Raw genomic sequence first — 20,451 nt, forward strand, 5'->3', positions numbered from 1 at the left:
ATGTCTCAATGTTGTCCAGGTGACTGGTGGTTTAACTGGATTAAATACATGCCACATTGAATGACACAGGCCACAGGCTACCTTTCCTTAGACCACTGTATAAGATTTTAAAGCTGATATTTCACAGGGTTTTTTTTTTTTTTTTTTTAGCTCCTTAAGTAAACAGTTTGAGTTTATAAGGCAACGTAAGGCCTCCGTGATGGAATGTATGCAGCCCTGGCTTGAATTCTGAGATTTGAAAAGGGTTTGATAAGGCGGCACATGACAAAAGGCTTTTCTAGTTCGTCGGAAAAATATTTTATTTCTAGTTTCAAAGATTCAGTAAATATACTTCCCCTTTGAAACACACAACTCCCTTGGCTGTGCTAAGATTTTTCTAGTAATTTAAATAGTTTAATACTCCTAAAAGTAAAAAAAAAAAAAAACAGAAAGTAAGATGTAAACATCACATGGCATGTGTGTGTGTGTGTGTGTGTGTGTGTGTGTGTGTACAATGGACCTAAATCAAGCCTGATTCATTCTTTGCTAATTTTAAGACACTTGAAAGCATTTCAAAAGGATATTTTATATACAAGAGTGAGCATTTTGGATAAACACCATTAGGAGCACATTTTCTGAAGAGTACCGACAAGATAATCGAAGTGGGAAAGTAGCAGTGAAACAAACAAAAATAATCCCTTAGGTATTGTCTGTGCTCAGGACTTAAGTCGGAGAGGCACAGGGATGCGAAGAAAGGGAGGCTGGCAGAAGGGGGGCCCAGAAGAGAGGGAAGGGGAGTACAGGCCTGGGGGCGGGGGGCGCTGCCAACACATCGGGCTTCGGTGGGCAGAGGACTGCGGGCGGTTATTTTTGCCAGACTGACGGCGACGCCGCAGCCATGAGCTGCCACCGCTCTCCCTGCCTCGCTTGCCAGATTCCAAAGCACCTTTGTTTCTCTCTGTCCCTCCTCCTCTTCCTCGTCCCGCACTCGTTTTCTCTCTCGGTGGCCATTCACTACACTGACAGCTTGACAAGCCGAAATGAGGAAATAAAACACTTAAACGTTGTTTCCTTATGTATGCATCCACCTCCCCTGCCAAACACAGATATTGAAGAGATCCTTCACTCTTCCCGTCAGCTCGGCACGTCACATGCGCTGGGTCCAGGCCACCAGCCCGCCTTCCTCCCTTCCACCCGGAGACCTGCAAGGGCTTTGCTCCTCGCCACGAACTCCTTCCTCTGTCATTTTCACTGTTGACTTTTCTCAAGCCATGGGCTGGACTTGGGTGTGAACGCTGAGCGTGGTGAAAACGTTCAACTTCATCTTTCAGGTTCTAAAAATGCTTTCAAATTTGAAATAGCAACTGGAGGCCAACCAGTGGCTAAATAGGATATTTCATAGCCAGTGGGCAGTTGTAACTTGTCATTTTGTTTGTTTGTTTATTTATTTGTTTGAAAGCGACAGACACAGAGAGAAAGGGACAGAGAGAAAAAGAGAGAGAATGGGCGTGCCACGGCTTCCAGCCTCTGCAAACGAACTCCAGATGCGTGCGCCCCCTTGTGCATCTGGCCAACGTGGGTCCCGGGGAATCGAGCCTTGAACCGGGCTCCTTAGGCTTCACAGGCAAGTGCTCAACCGCTAAGCCGTATCTCCAGCCCAGTTGTAACTTTTTTTTGTTGTTGTTGTTGTTTTTCGAGGTATAGTCTCAATCTAGCTCAGGATGACCTGGAATTCACTATGGAGTCTCAAGGTGGCCTTGAACTCATGGCGATCGTCCTACCTCTACCTCCCGAGTTCTGGGATTAAAGGCGCGCGCTACCACTCCTGGCTTGCATTATTTATTTATTGCATGGATATATGTGTGGTGTGAAATGTGTGTTCATATGCATGGAGGCACAAAGAAGTCATAAAAAAAACAGGGCCATCTCAATCATTCTGCACCGTATTTACTGAGACAGCATGTCTTGCTCAATAATCCAGAACTCAGTCATGCAGCAGACTAGCTAGCATGTCTCCACAGTCTTGCTTCTGCCTCCTGAGGTCTGAGTACTCACTCCACCCTGCCAAAGGGTACGTGCATGCTCGAGATTTGAACTCAGGCCCCTGTGCTTAAGCAGCTCTTGGTCAATTGAGCCACCTTCCCAGCCAGCTGTGGCTTTATTTATTTATTTATTTTTTTTTTAAATTTATTTATTTGAAAGCGACAGACACAGAGAGAAAGACAGAGAGAGGGAGAGAGAGAGAATGGGCGCGCCAGGGCCTCCAGCCTCTGCAAACAAACTCCAGACGCGTGCGCCCCCTTGTGCATCTGGCTAACGTGGGACCTGGGGAACCGAGCCTCGAACCGGGGTCCTTAGGCTTCACAGGCAAGCGCTTAACCGCCAAGCCATCTCTCCAGCCCTGTTTTTTTAAATGAGGCACTAAGTTGCCAAAACAGTGCCCTGGCTGTGGATCATAATGGAGGGCTCTGCCACTGAGCCATCCCCAGATGTTGGTCATAAGCAAGTCCCCTACCACTGGGCCGACCCCAGGTGTGGATCATTAACGAATACTCAAACACTGCCCAGCTGTGGGTCATTAGCAAGTACTGTAGCTCTGAGCCATGCCCAGTACTTTTGTTATAGTAACGTAAAAGTAACTAATACAGAAAAGCAGACAAAATGTTGCACAAATTCAATAGAAGCAGAAACATACCCTTGCTCATTATCTATCCTTGATAATGAGTAACGGCTTGACTTAAAAAAAAAAAAAAAAACACCTCACAAGTTTTGTATTGCAGTTATGTGATTTATCATATGTACCTCATTTGCCTGGCTAAAATTTTTGCTTTGCCTAATTTGGCCATTACCATGTTTTCAGGACTGATGCAATTATGCCATGGAGTGTATGCTCAGTAGATATCTGTTCAGTGGATGAGCAAATGGCTGGAGCTGAGTCTGCAAAGGACGGCGCTGTGAGTTTGTCGTTTAAGTCCTTGCTGACCTTGTCGGAAATCATCAACAGAACAGGCGAGAGTCATGGAAAAGTGACAGACACTTCCACCTTCACGAAAACACAGACATGATTAGACTGCTTTACTTGAGGGGCCTTATTTACTTGAGTAAATAAAATTATTTACTGAAGGGTTTGTTTTCACTCATAAAGAACCTTTCTCTATATAATCTGATACTTAGACATGGATTTGGGATCATTCCATCTGACAATCAGAAGTGGGTGTAGGTTTATTTCAGGGATGACTCTCTGAGGCAAATCTTTCTCTTTCTTGACTACTTTTCACAAATAATGCTTTCTAAGGTACAAAAAAAATCACCACCTTCCAAAAATACTAATCTATTTGTTGTCAGTATAAATGATAAGTAGAGGTGAAAGGTTACTACAGCAACAGTTATAAAACAATAAATACAATAACATAAGTCAGCTAGAGTGGTGCATAGCTATAATCCCAGAGTTTTGGAGGCTGGGGGAATTGTCATCAGTGTACCTGGGCCACACAGTTCCCAGTCAGCTTTGGCTACAGCGTGACATCCTGGGGCTGAATGAGTGGATGGATGAAGAAGTCAATCATCAATCACTCAATCAATCAGGAAGGAAGGGGGTGGGGAGATAGCCTCCCTCGCAAGCATGAAGAACTGAATTGGGCATGGAGGTGTGTGTGTCGGTAATCCCAGTGCTACAGAGGCAAACAGGTGGCTTCCTGGGGTTCTCTGACCCCAAATCTCTCCTAATTGATGAACTCCAAGCCAGCAAGAGACCCTGACTCATAAAAACGTAGGCAGTGTTCCTGAGTGTACCAGAGGTTGCCTTCTGGCCTCCAAATGCATACACACACACACACACACACACACACACACACACGTGCGCACGTACGCACACACACACACACACACACACATGGACATATGAATGAACACACACACATATGCAAAAGTGAGTGAAGGTGTAAAAGCAAGTAGAAGTATTAAATAATTCCATTTAAAAACTAGATCAGGGGGCTGGAGAGATGGCTTAGCAATTAAGCGCTTGCCTGTGGAGCCTAAGGACCCCAGTTCAAGGCTCAATTCCCCAGGACCCACGTAAGCCAGATGCACAAGGGGGCGCACGCGTCTGGAGTTGTTTGCAGTGGCTGGAGGCCCTGGTGCACACATTCTCCCTCCCCCCCCCACCCCCACATTTCTCTCTCTCTCTCCATCACTCTCAAATAAATAAATAAAGTATTTAAAAAAAACTAGATGAGGCAATTTCAGGCACTGAGACCAGTTGGGAGGGGGAGCAGATGTGAGGTAGAGGGGATTTGTGAAGGGGAAAGTGGGGGAAGGGAGGGAATGTTCATGGGTTATTGCCTATAATTATGGAAGTCATCAATAAAAAAAATGTATAATAAAAAACTAGATCAGGCAGCCTGAAGAGATGGCTTAGCAGTTAAGCACTTACATGTGAAGCCTAAGAACCCCGGTTTGAGGCTCAAGTCCCCAGGACCCACATTAGCCAGAGGCACAAGGGGGCGCACACATCTGGAGTTCGTTTGCAGTGGCTGGAGGCCCTGGTGTGCCCATTATCTTTCTCTCTCTTTCTCTACCTCTTTCTCTCTGTGTCTGTCTGTTGCTCTCAAATAAATAAAATAAAAATAAACAACAACAACAACAACAAAAAAAATGAGATCATGCATTTGAGGTTAAATGCCTTCACCAATAAACTTACTGGTATCCAATTTATTTTTCCCTTACCAAACGTTGACCATAATCACCTTGCCATTTCTAGTTAAGCACTGATAGACATTGTGCATGGCAAAAGTATTTTGTCACAAATAACTTCTACTGTACTGTGGAATTTTTTTTTCTTTATTTATTTGAGTGACAGGGAGAGAGAGAAAGAGGCAGATAGAGAAAGAGAGAGAGAGAGAATGGGCGTGCCAGGGCTTCCAGCCTCTGCAAACGAACTCCAGACGCGTGCGCCCCCTTGTGCATCTGGCTAACGTGGGTCCTGGGGAACCGAGCCTCGAACCGGGGTCCTTAGGCTTCACAGGCAAGCACTGAGCTGCTAAGCCATCTCTCCAGCCCTGTACTGTGGAATTTTTATCTCTGATTTACAGGAAAAGAAACAGGCCTGGCAAGAGTCTCATAGCGATGGAAGAGCCAATGTTTGCGATGGTCTGAGGCCTGAAAAAGTTTCCATCCCAGCTCTTCCACATGGGGCGGTGACTATATAACATGCGCGCTGACGAAGCTCGAACCTCTCACAAGGAAGCTCTTGGTAAACATAGTTCTCACAGACTGATGCAAGTTGCCAAATGTATGCTAAGGGAGATGATTTCAATCATATCAATTACAAGAACATTTTCACCTCATCACAAAGGCCTTAAGAGCCGGAGAGAAGGCTACACGGCTAAGGCACTCACCTGCAAAGCTGAAGGACCCAAGTTCGAGTCCTCAGGACCCACATAAGCCAGATGCACAAGGTGGTACACACATCTGGAGTTTGTTCGCAGTGGCTGGTGCAGCCATTTTCTCTCTTTCACCCTCTCTCTCTCTCTCTCTAATAATGAATAAAATTTAAAAGGCCTTTATCAAGCTATCTGGGTCAAAATATAATTTTGATTATGGGACCAGAGATTACCAGGGTGGAGGAGGCCCCTGAATCCTGGGTCTAGCTGAGTGGGGCGCACGGCAGGGAAGTTCTTACTAGTTTCGCTGACACCCACCCACCTTGTTCTTTCACGGCTCTTGGTCATTTACTGACGTTTACACGGGCCCAAGGAGAAACCGCTCTCCGTGTCTCCCTTAAGCACACATTCCGGGTGAGGTACAAATGATGAGTCTAACTCCAAACATGGACTCCATCACAACCTAGCACCTCCAACGTGGTTCTTCTGCTTTCAGGGGGTCAAGACACACTCTGCTTTCTCATGCTTTTCACACCTTGCTCTAAACAGACCCTAGAACACACACACACACACACACACACACACACACACACACACACACACAATCCTACGTCCATCCTCTCCTGGATTAAGAAAGACCTTCGACAAGCATCGAAATAAACAAACGTGCCTCTCCTTCCTTTTACCATACTGACATTGTTCCCTAACTGTAGATTTAAAAATAGCATTTCTATTCCTAGTGACCCTAGACTTTTAGTTTATAATATGAAAAATGGAGGCAGTAAAATAAAAGTGGAGAGGATTGGTGCACTTGTCTACAAATAAGGAAAGAAGAGGGAAGCAGGGAGGGAAACAGAGGAAAGGAGAAAAAGAAAAAACTGGAAGAAGGAAGGGGACAGCGGGAGGCTCATAAAATAATAAAACACGGAAGCCAAGCAGAATTGCATTGTTTTCTCCGTGGCCTTTGGTAAAGGCAGAAGTTAGATTTAAGGCAAAATTGCCACTTTTAGGACTCAATGATGTTTCATTTCTGTTTAACTTCCTCTTCAAATAGGTTAATTACAGAGGCAATTAGTCTAGCCACACACAGGATGCCACCATTCTCTTTTATAAATAGAATCAGCACACACGTCTCAGGCAGAGAAAAATATCTGTAACAACAAATTTCAAAGTGTGACGGAATTCTGAGCTAGGAGATGCTCCTGGGCATAGCCTGGGCACAATTTCTCTGTTCTCATCTTGTTCAGGGATTTGACTGTTAACACAAAGTTCTTCATGCGAATGGGGAAAGTTTGCACGAATTACCATAAAACCTCCAAAAGCAAGAGGAATCGTGGAACTGGGTAACTGGACAGAAGTAAGAAAGTCCTTATTAGCAAGGCAAATACGTAGGAAAGGGAGCTGGAACCGAAAAAGCCATTTCTATTATTAGTTCATACAAACGCCTCTGACCCAGCAGCCTCCTAGCTTTTTTTTTTTTTTTTCTTTCTTTTTCTTGTGAGTACTTTTATTTTACATATTCAGTTTGGAAATGAGTGGCTGCAATAGTTCTGAGAGCCAAGAGGTTTGTCACACAAAAGGTTTCTTAAAGTGAGCTTTTCTAAAGACTAGCCCTGGGTAAACAGGATCCAGTGTTTGGCGGGACCGAGAATTCACAGAGCGGTGGTGAAAAAAAGAAGTGGTAAAACTCCCATTTTTAGCTTGAAATTCCTAAGCACCCGCCATCGTTTCCATATTTCTCAATAACCAAAATGATAAACTGATCACCAAAGGAGTATATTGCTGTGTCTAGCACTAAATACATATTCTGCCCTGCCTGATGGCCACCACCATAATGACGGGAGCGAATCTGGGGCCCTTTCACTTGTTTACAGGGATCTGATCCTCAGCTATTCCAGCATGTTCCTTCTACCTCTCTGGTCATAGTCTAATCTGCTCAGTGTCAATTGTCTGTCTCAAGGAAGGCTGGCCACCACACAGCTTAAGTGATGCAGTGACAGCCCTCTACTCTATACTGAAAAGAATCCCAAATTCTGTTGGCCACCTTCTCTTCCATGCCTGTGACAAACGGCAAATGCCGCTAGCAAATCGACCCAGTAAAGGGAACGAGTCCCTCTTCCGGTCACTCTGCCTGGCTTTGTCCCCGAGTATCAATCCCTTCTGTTTAAAAAATAATAATAATAAGAGGGCTGGTGAGATGGCTCAGCAGTTAAGGTGCTTGCCTGCAAAACCAAAGGACTCAGGCTCGATGATGCCCCAGGACCCACGTAAGCCAGATGCACAAGGGGACACACGCGTCTGGAGTTCAGTTGCAGTGGCTGGAGGCCCTGGCGCGCCCATTCTCTCTCCCTGCCTATTTCTGATTCTCTCTCTCTCTCTCAAATAAATTTTTAAAAATTAATGTTTTTTAATTAAGAGCGGTAGCACTCTGTGCCTAATGGAGTGAGCAGGTGTCAGTATTACTCAGTAAACAATGGCCAAGATAGATGTGGACATGGACGTGTCGGTTTAAATCTTTGCGGTTGTTGTTAGAGAAAGCAAAAAGTAAGAGTAAGTGGTTAAAATTCAACAGGCTCGGGGAACCGAGATGGGTGAGGCACTCCGTGAACCCCGGACTCTGCCCACAGCTTAGCTAAGACGAGATCTCTGCAATTTCCGCCCGGGCTTACCTGAGCGTATGGCAGCGACCAGGCTCCCAGGGACTACGGTTTTCTACTTCCAGGAAGCATGGGGCCACTGCCAAAGCCCCAGGGACAGACAGACAGACAGACAGACGGGACAGACAGGAGTGGAGATACCTCAGATACCTTTTTCATCAGAGGGTGCTGGCTTGATTGCTTCTCCTTGACCTTTCTGCCCGATTTCCTCTGGGGACTCTCACAGGGGCGGGGGGGCGGGGGGAACGTCAGCGAAGCCAGAGAGGCAAATAAGATGCCTTGACTACGCTGCCCACGAACTGGGTTCTATGCATATGCATGTCCTTTACCAAGCATGCAGCAGGACAGCTGGGGAACACAGGTCAAGTAAGAGTCTATGGCAGCAGGAAGGAGTAGGTCAGGACAGTACCTTTAACATAACCACCAAATAAACACTAAACAGTGTTTGAGATTCACACACACACACACACACCCGCATGGCTTTCAGCCCCATCATTTCATACTTGGGGATTTCCTGCAGAGAATTCGTCCTGTTGGGAAAGCTGGGACCCTCTAGGTTTTAGAATTACTGATGTCATCTTTCCAGCTCTCCAGCAGCTGGTTTGGACAGATTTCACGGGCGATCAGATCAATTGTGTTAGGCATGACTGCGTGAGAGGTTGTCAGGTGAAGTGGACCAAGTGGAACACTTAACATACAAAATGGACTTAGACTATCTCCATCAAAACAGAAAGGACAGGGCTGGAGAGATGGCTTAGGGGTTAAGGTGTTTGCCTGCCAAGCCACAGGACCCAGATTCGATTCCCCAGGACCCACGTAAGCCACATGCACAAGGTGGACCACGCGTCTAGAGTTCGTTTGCAGTGGCTTAAGGCCCTGCCACGCCCATTCTCTCTATGTGCCTCTTTCTTTCTCTCTAAAATAAATAAAAGTTTCAAAAAGGGCTGGAGAGATGGCTTAGCGGTTGAGCGCTTGCCTGTGAAGCCTAAGGACCCCGGTTCGAGGCTCGGTTCCCCAGGTCCCACGTTAGCCAGATGCACAAAGGGGCGCATACATCTGGAGTTTGTTTGCAGAGGCTGGAAGCCCTGGCGCGCCCATTCTCTCTCTCTCTCCCTCTATCTGTCTTTCTCTCTGTGTCTGTCGCTCTCAAATAAATAAATAAATAAATTTTTAAAAAAAGTTTCAAAAAAAAAAAATAGAAAGGAGAAGTGCAATAGATTCCTCCCCAGCCCAGCACATCTTTACACAAACCAGGGCGGTTCGCAGCAGCTTTCATGAGAGGACCCCATCAGGAAAGGTCAGATGAGGATTCAATACCAGGTTAGCAGGAGTGGCCATGAATTGGGCTGGTCACCGCGTTCCAAATGAACATCTGAGAGGCATTTGGCTTGGGACAATTATGTAGCTCTAAAATGACCCACTTTTAAATGGGGCTCCGGGTACAATCCCCGATATCAAACATAAAACTCATTGAAATTCCATTACATAATGAAGAAATTACTTTGGATCTTATAGAGGAAATCATAGTAAGATAAGATACCATGGTAAATAAGAGTGATATTAACCGAACAGCATTATAGAGGCGATGAGATATTCAGCTGTAAGAACAAGTGATCTGCAACTTCTCGTTCCTCAAATATTAAAAAGGAATTAAGTATTATACCTATTAAATACTGAATAAAAATATGACAAAACTTTTCTTTTTTTTTTTTTTTTTTTTTAACTTCGCTTTTTGCTTTTCAAGGTAGGGTCTCACTCTAGCTCAGGCTGACCTGGAATTCACTAAGTAGTTTCATGGTGGCCTTGAACTCATGGTGACTCTCCTACCTCTGCCTCCCGAGTGCTGGGATTAAAGGCGTGTACCACCACGCCCAGCTCAAAGCTTATTGATATTAAAATGTATTAGCGATTACAGAGCCTACTCCAGAAACTTTGAAGAGTTATTTGTAGCTCTGCTCCACTTTTTTTTTTTTTTTGCTTTTTCCCCCCTCACTTGACTTTTGACATTATGGGGGCAAAAAATAATGATAACAATTCAAAGCCTCAAAAATTAGAAAAATGATTACTGGGCTGGAGAGATGGCTTAGCGCTTACCTACAAAGACTAAGGAGGTAGACTTGACTCCTCAGAACCCATGTAAGCCAGATGTACGTGGTGGCACATGCATCTGGAGTAAGTTTTCAGTGACTAGAGGCCCTGGAATGCCCATATTCTCTCTCATAAATACATAAATAAGAATAAAAATTTTTTTTAAATTTTTTTTATTTATTTATTTGAGAGCAACAGACACAGAGAGAAAGACAGATAGAGGGAGAGAGAGAGAGAATGGGCGCGCCAGGGCTTCCAGCCTCTGCAAACGAACTCCAGACGCGTGCGCCCCCTTGTGCATATGGCTAACGTGGGACCTGGGGAACCGAGCCTCGAACCGGGGTCCTTAGGCTTCACAGGCAAACGCTTAACCGCTAAGCCATCTCTCCAGCCCAAGAATAAAATATTTTTTAAAAAAGCACTTGCTGCATAGAGCTGCAGGCTCCCCTCTCACCCTTGCCTTTCTCCCCACCACCTCCGGGCCCCAGCCAGGAGCTGGGCCGTAGAGGGAACCCCACCTTCTGTTTCTGTGAAGTTTAATTACCTCTGTGCATCTCTCACGCTAACCTCAGTCACCGCTTACTATACCGAGTCAAAAAGCACAGGTTAGAATCGCCAGAGTACTTCTAAGTCAACTGTCTACAAGATGCAAAATATATAGCCCATGACAGAATTTATAGCAATAACATTTATATATCGTGTTACTCTGAGAACAATCCAATTTATAAAGTGCCTATTATGTATACATAAGAATAATCATAAATCTTTTACAGTCAACAGTGTCAACTGCCAAAACACATTTCCCCCCTACATTCTGCACACTGAGATTAATGAGGTCTTTGAAGGGAAGCATACTTTAAAAAAAAATATGAAAAGAACAGCTCCGATTCTAGGTGAGCCACATCCCCATATATAGGAACAGGTGTCTGCTGTATGATTTAACACACGTATGAAACATCTCTGGAAAATATTCACTTTCCCTGAGTCCCTAGATGTCCATGGAGGGAACTAGGAATGTGGCAAACACCCAAATCTATCTCTCTACCCTCAGCTTTCTTCTCTCTGCTTCTCAGAAGAGGACAGGTTTAAAACACACAAACGGGGAAAACCTTTTAGCCATTTGCCGTGTTTTCATCTACACGCATTTCCAGGAAGCCTGGGAAAGATGACTGAAATGGGATTCCTTGCCTCTGTGTCTTTGAGTCAAGACCAAATTCTCAGGCAGTGACCAAAGGTTATCAAAAGTCCGGAAGTGACTGTATAAGTGCACAGCTCGCCAATCTTGTTTTCCTCTACTGCTGTAGACTCATTCTGAGAGACAGATGCCCTTAGAAACCTCTGCTTTGGACTCCTTGATTCCATCTCCATGAAGCCCTTAAAATTATTAGTATAGAATGCTTAGACCATCCCCACCTGCGAAAGCATGGGATGTTATTGGTAATTTACACACTTTAGCTGAATTGGACATTGCTTAAGAAAAATCAGTCGGGATGCCATATTATTTGTCCTCTATCTTGTGTGCCTTAGGAAAGATTACAGGGGTGTTATTTCCCTCCACTGATCTGTTTCAGTCAAAATGATAAATAACAAAAGTTTCCTTATGGATCAGAATAAAGTCATTATAAAAAACAATTCTATTCCAATGTGGTGGATACTTGCATGGAAATAAGCAACAGCTTATCTTGGTTAAAATTAAAATTGAAAATGTAAAATGGGGAAAGGAACGCATATCAAAATAGCTACCCATTCTTTACCAGACAACCACACTGCATCAAATCAGTTCTGATCAAGAAAGGAAAGCTGGAGAGATGGCTTAGTGGTTAAGGTATTTGCCTTCAAAGCTAAACTACCCGGGTTTGATTCCTTAGGACCCATGTAAGCTAGATGCACAAGGTGGTGCATGTGTAGGGAGTTTGTTTGCTGCGGCTGGAGTCTCTGGCACTCCCAATATCTCTCTTGCTCTCTCTGTCTCTGTCTCTCTTTCTCTCTCTCCCTCTCTGGCTCTCTCTCTCAAATGAATAAAAATAACATATTTTAAAAAGAAAGGAAAACAAAGTAAAAACTATACACACGAAGTGACTCAAAAGTCCACCAACTTCCTCACTGAAGCAAGAAGCAAAACACATTCTTGAGAGAAATTTTTATTTATTAATGTTTTTTAAATAATGTATTAATCTGTAAAGCCAGATACACTGCCTCCTTGGACAGAGGTTTGAACACTGGCAGATTTCAGTAGCATTAGTAAACAATTTGACACATTTCCTCAGAGAAACAGCTCATTTTTGTCATGGCTGGAAGGTTCTGGTAAGAAAGCTAGTCCAGTCATGAGAAACCGTGCTAACTTCAAAAGCACATCTTTTTTCATTCAACACATTTGTCCTTCAAAAAGGTCTGGTCCACATGGAATTCTTTCCCATTTTTTGAGCAATATTTGGAGTCAATATTGTTTAGGAAAAGATAAAAAAAAAAAACACAGGCTAACTCTTTCTTGTTAAGAAACTGAGGGATCTTTGCAAAAATAAACAGAATTAAGACGTCCATCTCAGTGACTACAATTCTAGTCTCTGCCTTGTTATTTTCTCATCAGTATTAATAAAAAGTGTGCAATCACTATGTAGACATTAAATAAAACCTCACATTTTCCCTTGGTACACCTATAGTTTCTCTAAATTACTCAAGTGAAAATAATTCAGAAAACAGTTGACCTTACCAATATGTTCCAAAATAAAGAATAGCCAAAAAAGAAAAAAAAAAAATCACAATGGCCAGGCATGGTGATACAGGCCTTTCATCCCAGCACTTGGGAGGCAGAGGTAGGAGGATCTCTGTGAGTTCAAGGCTAGCCTGGAACTACAGAGTGACTTCTAGGTCAGCCTGGGCTAGAATGAGAGGCTGACTTAAAAAAAAAAAAAAACTAAAAGAAAAATCACTTACAGGGCTGGAGAGTTGGGTGAAGCATTTAAGGCTCTTGCCTGCAGAGCCTAATGACCTGGGTTTGATTCCGCAGTAGCCATGTACAGCCAGATGCACCAAGTGGCCCCTGCATCCGGGGTTTCCTTGCAGTGGCTGAAGGCCCTGGTGCACCCATTCTCTCTCTCTGTCTGTTTCTCTTCACTCTGCCCCTCTCTGCTTGCAAGCAAATTAATAATTAATTAATTTTTTAAAAGTCACTTGCAAACGACTGCTACAGAACTGGCTAGTACTTTTTCTTTTAAATGCACTAAATCGAAAGGCTTAAGGTGCGCATAGACACACGTTCTCACACCAGTGATACTTGTTAAAGCAGTACCGGCAAGCTACTTTTTAAGACTTTAAGAATTATTTTTAAGAAAATAAGACTTCGCACGTTTTCCAGAAGAAGTTCTTACTTTGAGAAAAGACTGTCTTTTCTCCAGAGCACTAGCAAAGAAACTTCCAGAAATGAACCTACTCACATCCGTTTTGGCTAATAAGAAAACATAAGTATTTTTTTTGCTCTTAATTTGGTTATTACACTTCAACCAGTCATAATATATGATAACTCGTTTTATCTCTTTATTCCATAAGAAAAGGAAAATCCTCATGAGAAGTCATGGTCCTGGATGGCCATGGATAGTACCACTGGTTTTTGTTTGCTTGTTGCTGTATTTGTTTTTTGTTGTTGTTGTTGTTTCTGACAATGGCAATTCAATGTCCCTTTTAGAGTTACTTAACCTAGAATCTAGGGACTGCTAAGAAACCCACACACTTCTAGAATTGTGCATAAAGTTTCATGTATGCTTATTCCTTAGAAGCTAGGGGAAATTGGTTCCAAATCCCCTCACTGAAAACAAAATTTGCAGGTCATGTCCTTTAGAAAGAAGTAGCATGGAATTTGCATGTGGCCTGTTGATACCTTCCCAAATACTTCACACCATCTTTAAATAACTTACAACACTAACACACAGCACTATAGGAATAGTGGCTGTCCAAGTTTTCCAGTTTGAAACTCTCTGAAGTCTGCTTTTCTTCGAATATTTTTTTAAATTTTTTTTGTTCATTTTTTATTTATTTATTTGAGAGCGACAGACATAGAGAGAAAGACAGATAGAGGGAGAGAGAGAGAATGGGCGCGCCAGGGCTTCCAGCCTCTGCAAACGAACTCCAGACACATGTGCCCCCTTGTGCATCTGGCTAACGTGGGACCTGGGGAACCGAGCCTCGAACCGGGGACCTTAGGCTTCACAGGCAAGCACTTAACCGCTAAGCCATCTCTCCAGCCCTCTTCGAATATTTTTTGATCTGCGGTTGAATTCACTGTAGGCTGGCTACATGGACCCACCGCAGTTTGTCAGACAGAAACCCTTGTGTTTGCAACCTAGCATCCACAAAACATCTTTTGCTTAGCAGCACCCCATCTTCCTGAGAGATGTAACCCTCGTGTCTCGCCTCCTGGCAAAGGTGAACCTGAGACAATCCGGGCACCAACAGATGCCCAGGATGAGTCAGCTGCCTTAGCAAGATGAGTGAGTAAAGAGACTGCCCACGGGGCTTCTGGGAAAGACAGTCTCTCTCTTCCATCCACCAGATAGCTAAGGCTGTCACGTCATCTCGTCATCCACAAACGAAGCCAGCGACGGATGCTGTATTCACGGTGGGTACGGGGTGGGCAGAAGCTGAATTTGCTTATGCTATTTTAATCCAGAAATTAGTTTTATGCCTAGGTTTTTGCATGTCAATAAATAGCATTTATATGTGCACACACACACACATGTGTGAGCACACACACGCACACACACACACACACACACACACACACACACCATCCTCTACAATATAGACAGCTGACTCCTGTTTAACTGTGACAGCTTTTTTCTGATCTCTCCTACCCAACACCCTCCTCTCTGTGCGCCTTGTACCTGTCTCTAATCCCATTTCATATTGTCAAAATCACACGCCGTATGTTATTTCTTAATTTGGTATGGAGGAATTTTGTCAGTTTCCAGTACTTCTCAATCAAGGCTTACATAATTCAGGATTATTTTTCAATTAACAGAGAAAAAAAAAAATAGAGAGACAAGGAGAGGGAAAAAAAAAAACCCCACAAGATTTAAAAGCAGGATTCATGCCGGGCGTGGTGGCACACGCCTTTAATCCCAGCACTCAGGAGGCAGAGTTAGGAGGATCGCCATGATTTTGAGGCCACCCTGAGAGTACATAGTTAATTCCAGGTCAGCGTGAGCCAGAGTTAACCCCTACCTTGAAAAACCAAAAAAACAAAAAACAAGCAAGTTTCAAATACACAGTCATAGCATATACGTCACAAATAGTAACACAGAGTGAGATTTTGCTCAGGCACATACAAAAAATAATACAGTTTTTGTTGCTGTTGTTGAGCAGATATCTTTACCATAGAGAAAGAGGAATGATGTGTGTGGATTCTCAACTTGGCCCCCACCTGGCCTGACTGACATAATTATGCAAGCCCTAAAAGTAACGGCTGGCGTTTAGAACTCTGGCCCTTTCCTTTGAACTGGCTCTATAAATGCTAGGAATAAGAATTTTAGATTAAGGGAATAGATTGATAAACATCTCTGGAGTATCCATCCTGAAAGCTGATTCATGTTCTACAGCCAACAGTAACTCAAAGCAGTGCTATGGTATTCAGAAAAGAGTGCATGTTGCTGTGAACATTCTGCCAACGTGATAATACCACGTACAAGAGAAAGTCCCTGCGGCTTCCAAAGCACTAAGTATTTGAAACAGTCAATAGACATTAGATCACTTTAAGTATACATGCACCGTGGCGCAGGAACGATTCATATTTATAACCCTGATGAATGGTCTTTCATGTGTGAATTTATGGTGTGTCCATAATTTCTTTAAGGAACCGAGAGGCTCATTCAAAATATTGCCAAAACATTTATCTATGCAACGATGTTGGATATGAACTGTGAAATTAAATGCTTTTAAAAATTAAAATCAGCCGGGCGCGGCGGCACATGCCTTTAATCCCAGCACTCAGGAGGCAGAGGTAGGAGGATCGCTATGAGTTCGAGGCCACCCTGAGACTCCATAGTGAATTCCAGGTCAGTCTGGCCTAGAGTGAGACCCTAGCTCGAAAAACAAAACAAACAAACAAAAAAAAAAAAAATTAAAATCATGTTGCTGAGAAAAAGGGACTTCTCCTTCCTGGACAGCTTGTGTTTAAAATAGTCACTGAGTGCTTAGTCCTTATGATGTATAATGGAGACAGAGCCCACAGGCTTCTGAAATCTGACCAGGTGTTCTCTTGTTAGGGTTATATATGTACCATGCACTAATAGACATGAAATTCAGTTTAAATTGCCTGTTTTAATTTCTATCCTCGCCTTCTTATTTTAAACTCTAAAGTATATGAAATATTATTAGAGGATTTCTTATCTTCAGTTACTATATTTAGGTCATTTAGTTCCTCACCCAGCACACTGCATGGTTTACTGTGCAAACTATTACAAACTATTACTATTATTACTATTATTAGTTTAATGCGCGTAAGTATGTGTGCGTGTACATTTATATGTGTGTAGATGCACTGTGTGTGTGTGCGTGTGCATGTGGAAGCAAGAGAACCACTGTGGCTATCAACCATCAGGAATACCACCCACCTCGTTTGGCACAGGGTTCCTCATTGGCCCAAAGCTCGACAATTAGGCTAGACTGTCTGGGCAGGGAACTCCAGGTCTCCATTTATCTCCACTTCCCCGGGGCTGGGATGACCAATGTGTCACCACGCCGGGCATTTGTATGTGGGTTCTTCCCATCAAACTCAGGGTCTCGTGCTTGTGAGGCCTATACGTGGCTACCTGAGCCATTTCCTCAGCCCACAAAAATATTTTAATTTTCCTCATGAATCAAATAAAATATATTTTTTAAAACTACAGTTTATTCCAGTAAGGACTACACTCACTCAGAGAAATGGATGAGATAGGGGAATGTAAAAGATAACAGGTTTCACTGAAATAACCATTAAGAGGCAGAACCATGAGGATATGAAGAAGAAATGAACATTGCTCTTCTATCTCATAACTGAGGTGTGGTTCCCATTTTCCCTGAAATGCACACCAGTGTGGGAAATCCCCAGGCTCTGTGGCGGCTGATCCTTGTACCTAGTTTCATTTTGTTTTCGTGAATGAATCCCACTTCTACAGAAGTTACTAAGCATTGAGCCCGAGTTTACCAGTAGATTTGGTTATTCAAACAATAATCTCCAAGGGAGTCAACATTCCCTAGAAAGGTTATTCAACTCAAAAAGCCATTGTCCCAATGCTGGTAAAACACGCCTGTAAAATATTTCTCGTGTATGTAGATGAGTCTGCTCTGCTTAACACCATCACAGCATTGAAAAAAAAAAAAATAGCAGTGTTTTGCATACCCAGGAGATTGCTAACTTCTGGTGGTCACGAGCATCTTCTTATCATCTTGGGGGCAGCAGTGGCCAGCACAGCACCTGGAACGTGACACAGACCATAAGTCCATTTGAATGCAGAGATGCGGTGCTGACTAGAATCTATTTTGAAGGTGTGAATTCAATCAACTAACCATCATTTACATCAACCAGTCTTCCCCTGCATATTCCTGGTATAAGAGAGCATACCTTCCCACAAGTTGAAATCATGCCTTTATTCTAAAAACAAAACCCTCAAGTTGAAATCATACCTTTATTCTAAAAACAAAATCCTCAAGCATAATTGCTTCCAATTCTTCTTTACATTTCAGGACAATTTTTTATTTTACTTTTTGACTGTGTTGCAAACAGAATATTTAAGCATTTGAGGTCATGTTTTCTGGGGTTTGGCTTAACTGAGGTCCAATTCAGCTTGTCACTTACTGTTGCTTTGCACAGGTTTGGATAAATTACTAAGTCTTGACAATGCAAGTGTCTTCTAAATAAGGATATGTTTGCCCCCCCCCCCTTTTTTTAATGTACTTTTTGTTTTCATTAGAGAGAAACAGGGAGAGAAATAGACAGAGAATGGACATGTCAGGGCCTCCAGCCACTGCAAACAAACTCCAGACGCATGTGCCCCCTTGTGCATCTGGCTTACGTAGGTGCTGGGGAATCAAACCTGGGTCCACAGGCTTCACAGGCAAGTGCCTTAAGCACTAAGCCATACCGCCAGCCCCCAGTGAGGCACTTCCTAACCCTATCTTTAAAAGGAATAAAGGAAACCCTGCTTAGCAGGCTGTAGAAGTCACAGGACACTTTCTAAGAGGGAGGGTTAGTGTGTGAGTAATCTCTCCCCCTCACGCTCCCTTCATGCAGTGAAGAATCAATGGAGGGTTGTGATCAAACCTCAGTGAAACTATGGGGGCCGCAGTCAGAAGTCACCTGCCCTACGTGACAGTGCTCAGTGCACGTGGAGACATGCTTGTCACGTGAGAGCAATGCTTCCTGACAAGGTCGCTCTCGGCCTTGACCTACCCCCGACTCTGCCTCGCGTACATCTCTTGTGGCATTTCACCCTGCACCCTCTGCCTGCAATCCGCAACGACGTGTGAGTGTCACAAGTCTCGATGCTTTGCGTGAACTTTCCAAGCAATTGGCAAGCCTGAGAACGGCTTTGGAAGCCCCTGAGCTGACCATCGGTATCCAAAGTCAGAGTCATGCGGCTTACTCGAACTTTGGCCCTGGTGGTGCGTGCAGTGGTTAGACTCAGCCATCTTTCTGTCGATTCAGAAACCCTAAAACGCGTGGGAAGGGGGCTTGATTCACAACGTGCTTGAACTTAACAAAGAATGTCTTGGTTTAAATGCCTTTGGCCACACGGTGTTTATATAAAGATTATACGACACTGCTTATCTTCCCATACACAAATAAGAACTGCACCTCCCCCATGAAATATCTGCAAATTTTTTTATGGGGACTTTTTTTTATTTATTTGAGAGCGACAGAGAGAGAGAGAGAGAGAATGAGCGCGCCAGGGCCTGCAGCCACTGAAAACGAACTCCAGATGCGTGCGCCCCCTTGTGCATCTGGCTAACGTGGGTCCTGGGGAATTGAGCCTTCAACCAGGGTCCTTAGGCTTCACAGGCAAGCGCTTAACCGCTAAGCCATTTTTTTACAACCCTATCTAAGTTTTTTAATAATAAGTTTAGTAGATAGAATTATATGTATCATTTAATAATATAATACATATATTAATTAATTAATATATATATTATATATAATATAATACAATATAAAATTATATATATAATTATATATATGGTCCCCAAGATGTCTCCAAGTGTCCAATCTAAATGGATTATGGTGGATTTTGCTCCCATGAGTTGCATATTAAGTACAACAGTTGATTTTAATATATATTATCTGTAAGTTACAATACACAGACTGTCCCTAACTTACCATCTTATGATTTTTCAGTGTTACAATGGCACGAAAGCATCTCATACATTCATTCTGTTTTCCACATTTAGTACAGTCTTCAGTGAATTACACAAAGTACTCAGCACTACTATAAATTATGCTTAGTGTTAGAAGGTTCTGCCAACTGCACACTGGCATAAGGATTCTGAGCATGATTACATGGGACAGGATCAGGTATATAACATTTAGTTAGCAAGGTGTTTTGTTGACACAAGATACTTTCAAGTTGATGTATTTATCTGGGTGCTAGCCCCTCAGGAGACAGAGAGAATCTCTTTATGAATGGAGGGTGTCCTCAGCTGAGGGTGAGAACCAGGCTGGAAGTAAGAAATAAGTGTCCTGGCTGGGCAGATTGCTTAGTGGTTAAAGTGCTTGCCTGCAAAGCCTAAGAACTCACGTTCAAATCTCCAGGTCCCACATAGCCAGACGCACAGTGACACAAAGCATGCAATGTTGCACATGCACACAAGGGGGCGCACGTGTCTGAAGTTCTTCTGCAGTGGCTGAAGGCCCTGACATGCCCATTCTCTCTCTCTCTCTCTCTCTCCCTCTCTCTCTCCCTCCGTCTCTTTCTCTCTCTCTCCCTCTCTCTCTCTCTCACTAGTTCTTTTTCTCTCAAAGATAATCAATAAAAAATATTTTTAAAAAAGAAGTAAGAGCCCATTAAGTCATCTGTGGCGCATGACGCACATGAGATCTCCTGTGGTGGTCATTCTTCCTGTCCCCATTGTGTGTGTTTCTTAGGAGGTCCCTGTGGGCTGGTAGATACCATCTCGAAGCAGCTGTCTGAGATCTCTCTCAAAGACGCTGATAGTCTTACCGTTTTTCTCTTTGAAATCTAATAAAAAGGTTCATATGTAGCATAGAATAATATTAAGGGCTTGGGAGATGGCTAAGTAGCTAGAGGCACTTTCTTGCAAAGCCTAACAGCCTGGCTTCAATTCCCAGTACCCACGTAAAGCCTGATGCACAAAACGGC

At 43.4% G+C, this 20,451-nt stretch overlaps 1 protein-coding gene across 1 annotated transcript in view; it reads right to left on the minus strand.

The window, feature by feature from the left end:
- The window catches only part of Sox5 (SRY-box transcription factor 5), an 896,761-nt gene extending 879,223 nt beyond the window's left edge, over positions 1-17,538 (minus strand). The window contains exon 1 of the mRNA XM_045139445.1: positions 17,478-17,538. The gene's annotated coding sequence lies outside the window, so the exon portion shown is untranslated. The remainder of the gene's footprint in view (positions 1-17,477) is intronic.
- Between the last annotated feature and the right edge of the window lie 2,913 nt (positions 17,539-20,451).

Source organism: Jaculus jaculus, chromosome 22 (assembly GCF_020740685.1).
Source record: "Jaculus jaculus isolate mJacJac1 chromosome 22, mJacJac1.mat.Y.cur, whole genome shotgun sequence".
Classification (NCBI taxonomy): domain Eukaryota; kingdom Metazoa; phylum Chordata; class Mammalia; order Rodentia; family Dipodidae; genus Jaculus; species Jaculus jaculus.